Below are 5501 nucleotides of genomic sequence, written 5' to 3' on the forward strand. Positions count from 1 at the left end.
GAGGGGGTTTCCGTCACAAGAGAGGAAACACGGGGCAGGCCTGGGGGCTGCACAGATGCCCTGTGGGGGGCTGGAATTCAGAGGACAGAGATGCGGGGGCTGGACACGTGGGGTCACCGTACGTCGTGGGTGATGGCGTCGACGGGCGCGGTGAGGGTCACCCAAGGAGAGCGCGGCGGGATGGCTCCACCAGCCAAGGCCACGGAGCGACCACCCACAGGATCTCGGGGCTGGGAGCCGCACAGATGCACTTATCTTTCCCGTCTGGGGTCAGCGTGGGGCCAGCCGGTGCAGGCCGGCGCGGCTGGGCGGTGCGGGGTCTCGGAGCCGGTGCTCGCTGGGGTCTCGGCAGCTCGCTCCGGTGTCTGGGCCTCGGCGGGATGTGGCTGGTTCGGCTCGGCTCTGCTGCCTTTGCACCCCTCCCACCGGGAGTGGCCACGTCCTGCTCGTGCGACGGTCACGCCGCGACCACAGCCGTGGAGGCCACAGCAGGCAGGGGAGGAAGGGCTCCGCATGGGTCTGGCATTTTTGCTTCAGTGAAGCAAAATGAGAGAAGCCTGAGTGAAGCCTGTCGCGGCCCCAGACCCCAAGTCCAGCCGGGACTGCGAGGCACACGTTCCAGGCCGCGGGCACAGGCCCGGGAAGACGCGGCCCGCTCAGGCCCCAACCCTGCCTGCAGCAGCACCGCACTCGGTCCCTGGGAGGTGGGCCAGGTGTCCTCACCCCGTCCTCCAGCCCAGAGCCCCATCCCCTCTAGTGGGGGGCAGTAGGATCGAATCCTGGGTCTGGTGACCTGCAGAGGCCGCCCTAGACCACACAGTGTGAGGCCAGAGTAGATCGCCTCAGCCTCCGTGGGGGAAGAGACAGCGTGGCCGCAGTGACATGGGCAGTAGAGGTGCCCCGGAATGGCCACACTGGCGGCAGCGCAGGGCTCTGGTTGGGGCAACACGCGGGCCCCGTTCCTCCAGGACGTGAGTGGCCCCGGATCCACTGTCCTCCGGCTCGGCTCTCTGACCGCCCCTCACTTTCCCCTGCTTGGCCGCCCGCTGCTGGGGAAGGCGCTGGGGGCAGGCCTGTCTGCACAGAGCATGCCCGGGCCCCGCAGAGCTCGGCGCCTTCTGGTCAACCCTGCTGTCAACGCAGCTCTCAGGGGCACTGCGGGTTTCTGTGCAGGCCCCGTCATCCTCCGCCACAGTTCCAGAAGGCCACAGCCTTTTCCTACTTATTTCCTTTCTAGAACATGGAGTTTACCAGCCCCCTGAGGGACAGGGTCTCCACACCCCAGATGCCCTTTTGTACAGCTTAGGAACTGACTCCCAGAGTCTTGACAAACACAGGACTCGAGCTCAATGCTTGTAGGAACAGACCTGACCTGCCTCACAGTCCGTGTGCCAGACCCCAGCCTGCAGGGAGGGCCTCCTGGCTGGCTGTGCCGTGGGACCCACGGGCCTCCCAGGCACCTGCTCACCCTCCGAGAGCCAGAATCCCGACTCGGCTCGGCGGGGAGCCCCTGCCTCCTGGTCCCCCAGAGGCCAGGGCTGCAGTCCCCGCTCAGGCCCGACTGGGGCGGGCTCCGTCTCCAGGACCGTTGGCGGGTGTTGGCAGGAAGCAGTTCAGAATGGGGGCGGCAGGACTTGCCTGTCGGTCGTCCTGGACCCTCGGTAGGTTCTCTGCACTGGGGTCTCCCAGGGCGGCTCAACCGTATGGACTTGCGTCTACAAAGCCCTGGATCAAAGAGAGACACAAGGACAGACAGAGAACAGAGACCAGAGACATACACGGAGAAGGAACCCGTGAGCGGGAACCAGGAGAAGTCCCAGACTTCCCTCCATCGGCTGGGAAATGACCTCCCATGGTTTCGCCCCATTCTCCTCCTGAGAGCGCAGTCACACGGGCCGTCCAGGCTGGGGGGAGGGAGTCCAGAGGGACGTGTGCGCAGGACTCGGGAATGCCCAGGAACCACTGTGGGGATGGCCCAGCCCGTGGGTGCACGCGAGGCCCTGGGACCGGGGCCTACACCTAATGGAGCCCCTGGGGTCAGAAAGTAAATGGCAGCCTTCCCATGGGGACTGGGACACGGGCAGCAGGGGCGTGGCTTCACCTGGACCCCAGAGCACACCCGGGGCCCTCTGAGCTGTGTTGCGTGGCCCACCCAGCTCCCCTCGCATTGACAAGTGTGTGCACCAGCCTCCTGTGACAGCAGGGACGGATCGTCTGTAGAGTCCTTCCCCAGATGGCATCCTGAGAAGTAGAAGCCAGAAGACCCTGCTGGGTAAATGGAGAGCCTGGGGAGACCCTGAGAGGCACAGGGTCTGTCGGGGGTCATGGTCCCGGGTAGAAGCAGGAACCCGGACTGAACCCAACTCTGTCCTCAAAGCGAGGACAATGGTTGCATCAGGACTCACGGGGGACGTGGGTGGGCTGTGGGGGTGCCACTGTATGGACGGGGCATGGGGTGGAGGGTGAGCACTGGGCAGCTGGGGGAGGGGCCCTCAGGGGCTCTGCTGGGAGGAGGAAGTCGGGGAAGGGGTCCCCAGGAGCGGTGACCTCACTTCCCTGACCACGGAGCCCAACAGAATTGGAACCCCCATCACCAGGCCCCCACATTCCAGGGACGCCCCCCTGCGCAGCTCCTTGCCTTGGACATCGTCCAACCAACAACATGTTCGCACGTTGCATCCCAACGCGGGACGCTGGAAGCAGAGGACTGCGCGCTCGGCAAACACTTCCCCTCGCTCGGGAGGTCGTTTCAGGGAAAGCCCATTATCATGCAGCGTCTGGGTTGCAGGTTGGAACAGGGGTCCCCCGCGGACGGTCTGGGACTGGGACTCGCAGGGCTGCCCTGCCGGAACGGTCCCACGGGGGCGGGGGCGCGGGGAACAGAACCCACCACCCCTCCCTGCTAACTTGCGGGGCAGCCCCCCACGCGCACCCCGTGTCCCTCCTCCCTCCCCCGGGGACCCCCGTCCTGTAGCTTCCCGGCGCGTCATCTTGTCTCTGACCTTCATGACGTGGAATCAGACAGCATCTGCTGCCGTGCCGGCCCCTGTGCTTGCGCTCCTGGAGTCCTCGCTCCCCTCCCGGGCGGCTGGCTAAGGGCGATGCGCGCACAGTATCCTGTCTCCGACCCGGCGCCCCTCCGTTTACCCCCGCCCCGGCTGAGCCGCAGCGGGCTTGTTTCCGGGTGCAGACGGCAGCAGGACACCGTGCTGAGCCCTTCCCGCATGCAGGTGCCCGTTGGTGTTGGGCGTGCACCTGCGTGTGCAATGGGGTGGGGGGGGTCATGGAGTCAGCGTGTGTCCGTCTTGGGAGATCCGACCGCGGAGACCCCCAGGTTCACACTCACAGCTGGGTGTGCGTTCCCGTGGGTCCACACCTCTCCGACACCGGGTGTGCTCAGGGTGTGCGTTTCAGCAGCGTGGTCTGTGTGTGGAGGGGTCTCCCGGGGATGCCGTTGGCAAGTTCCTGGGAAGGACTGACCTTTTCATGCACTTCTTCCCAGTTTGCTCTCTTTCCTGGAAGTTGCCTCATCAAATCCCATGGCCATGTTTTCTGGCGGGTCGTCTGTATTTTGATCAAGTTATGGTAGGCACGTGTCCTAGATACGAGTCCTTTGTCCAATAAGCGGCCGGCACGTGCTCATCCCCGCTCCGCCTGTTTGACTCTCTGAGAGGTGTCTTCTGACAAAAAGTCATCCGTTTAAGTAATGCCCAATGAACCCATGTTTCTTTTTGTTTGGTACACTCCACACTATAATAAATCTTCGCTGGGCCCAAGATCTTGGAAATTATTCCCCAGGGCACCTTTTAGAAAGATGATTGTCTGAAACTTCCGCACTTATGATCAAGATCCTCCTGGCGTTGATTCGTTCACGGCCGAGGTAAGCGTGAAGAGTTTTTTCCCAGATGGAAGCAGCTCACCCTGGACCACTTCCGTGGAGGTACCCTCCGCCGCTGCTCTGCAGAACCTTCTAGCTGTGAGTGAGTGTGCGACGGCTCTCATCTAAAAGGAGTCTTACGGGGGCCGCTGGGTGGCTCAGTGGGCCAAGCGACCAACTCCTCATCTGGGCTCAGGACGTGACCTCAGGGTCATGGGACTGAGCCCCACACTGGGTTCAAGGTTCTCTCACCCCTCCCCCCGCACCCCCCATGCGTGCTCGCTCCGGCTCGCTCTCTCACATGAACAAACGGAGTCGATAGAAAGATTGGACTCTCACAGAAGGGGTTCTTTCTAAAAATTGTTAAAAAACCATAACGGTGATTTTGCCATTTTAAACATTTGAGGTAAAAAGTTCAACAGCATTGCGTATGTTTACACCGCGGTGAACCATGTCTGCGGACATTTCATCTTGCGAATCTGAAATTCTATACCCTTTGCTACTATGTTTTTATGGAGAAGCTTTATTGATTTAGGTTTTAATTTAAATTTCAGCTGTTTAACAGACGGGGCGGTGCTGGATCTGCTGACTGACCGCTCACACACAGAGCCCGGCGCTCAGCACAAGGGCCTCCCCCGTCCCGCCTTCCCACGGCCTCAGTTGGTTCTGTCAAGAGTCTCTGATGGCTTGTTTCCTTCTCTTTATTTCCTTTCCCCTTCCCACATGTGTATCTGTTTTCTCTCTTCAGCTGCACCTATGAGGGCGACCGTACAGCATCGGTCTCTCTGGCAGACCTACGAATGTCTGGGCCGGGTAAACCACAGCTTCCCCGCCTCCCCTCCCCCGCATCTCCTGGTCGCTACCATTCTGGCTTCTTTCCGTGAAGATGGCTGCTTTGGAGAGCTCATACACAGTCTGTCTTTCTGTGCGGGCTCATCTCACAGAGCACCATGTCCTCAAGGTCCACGCCCCTTGTAGCAGGCGTCAGGATCTCCTTCCTCTCTAAGACTGAATGAGGTCTCCAGGATGGATTTATCCATTCACCCTTGGTGGACACCTGAGTGGCTTCTGGCATCTGGCCACGTGTGTGTTGTGCAGCGTGCTGCTGCGACACGCGTGTGCGGACCGCTCTTCCAGACCTGCTTTCAGTTTTTTGGCGCACACAGTCTGAGGCGTGGCGGCTGGATCATACAGTACTTGCATTCCCTCTTTCTGAGCTCCATCAGGACTCTCGTGCACAGTGGCATGCCACGTTACATCCGCACCGGCAATGCACAAAAGTTCCACGTTCTCCACATTTTGCCAGCATTTGGTGTTTCTGTCTCCGGTTTTTTTTTTTTTATTATTCTCCTCTCCGGTAGCCGTCAGAATAAGTGTGAGGTGCTGTCTCCGTGGTTTTGAGTCCGTTGTCTCGGACTGTTGGTCGTACTGAGCCTACTTTCATCTGCGTGCTGGTCAGTGCATCCGTCTTTGCAGAATGTCAGTTCTAGGCCTTTGGCAATTTTGAAACTGGTTTCTGTTACTGTGTCGTAGTTCGTTCCTTACCCCGGATGGTGAGTCATCGTCAGATCTGTGATTTTTTTTTTTTTTTTTTTTTTTTTTTTTTTTTTTTTTTTTTTTTTTT

The sequence above is a fragment of the Mustela nigripes genome, chromosome 9, assembly GCF_022355385.1.
Source record: "Mustela nigripes isolate SB6536 chromosome 9, MUSNIG.SB6536, whole genome shotgun sequence".
NCBI lineage: Eukaryota > Metazoa > Chordata > Mammalia > Carnivora > Mustelidae > Mustela > Mustela nigripes.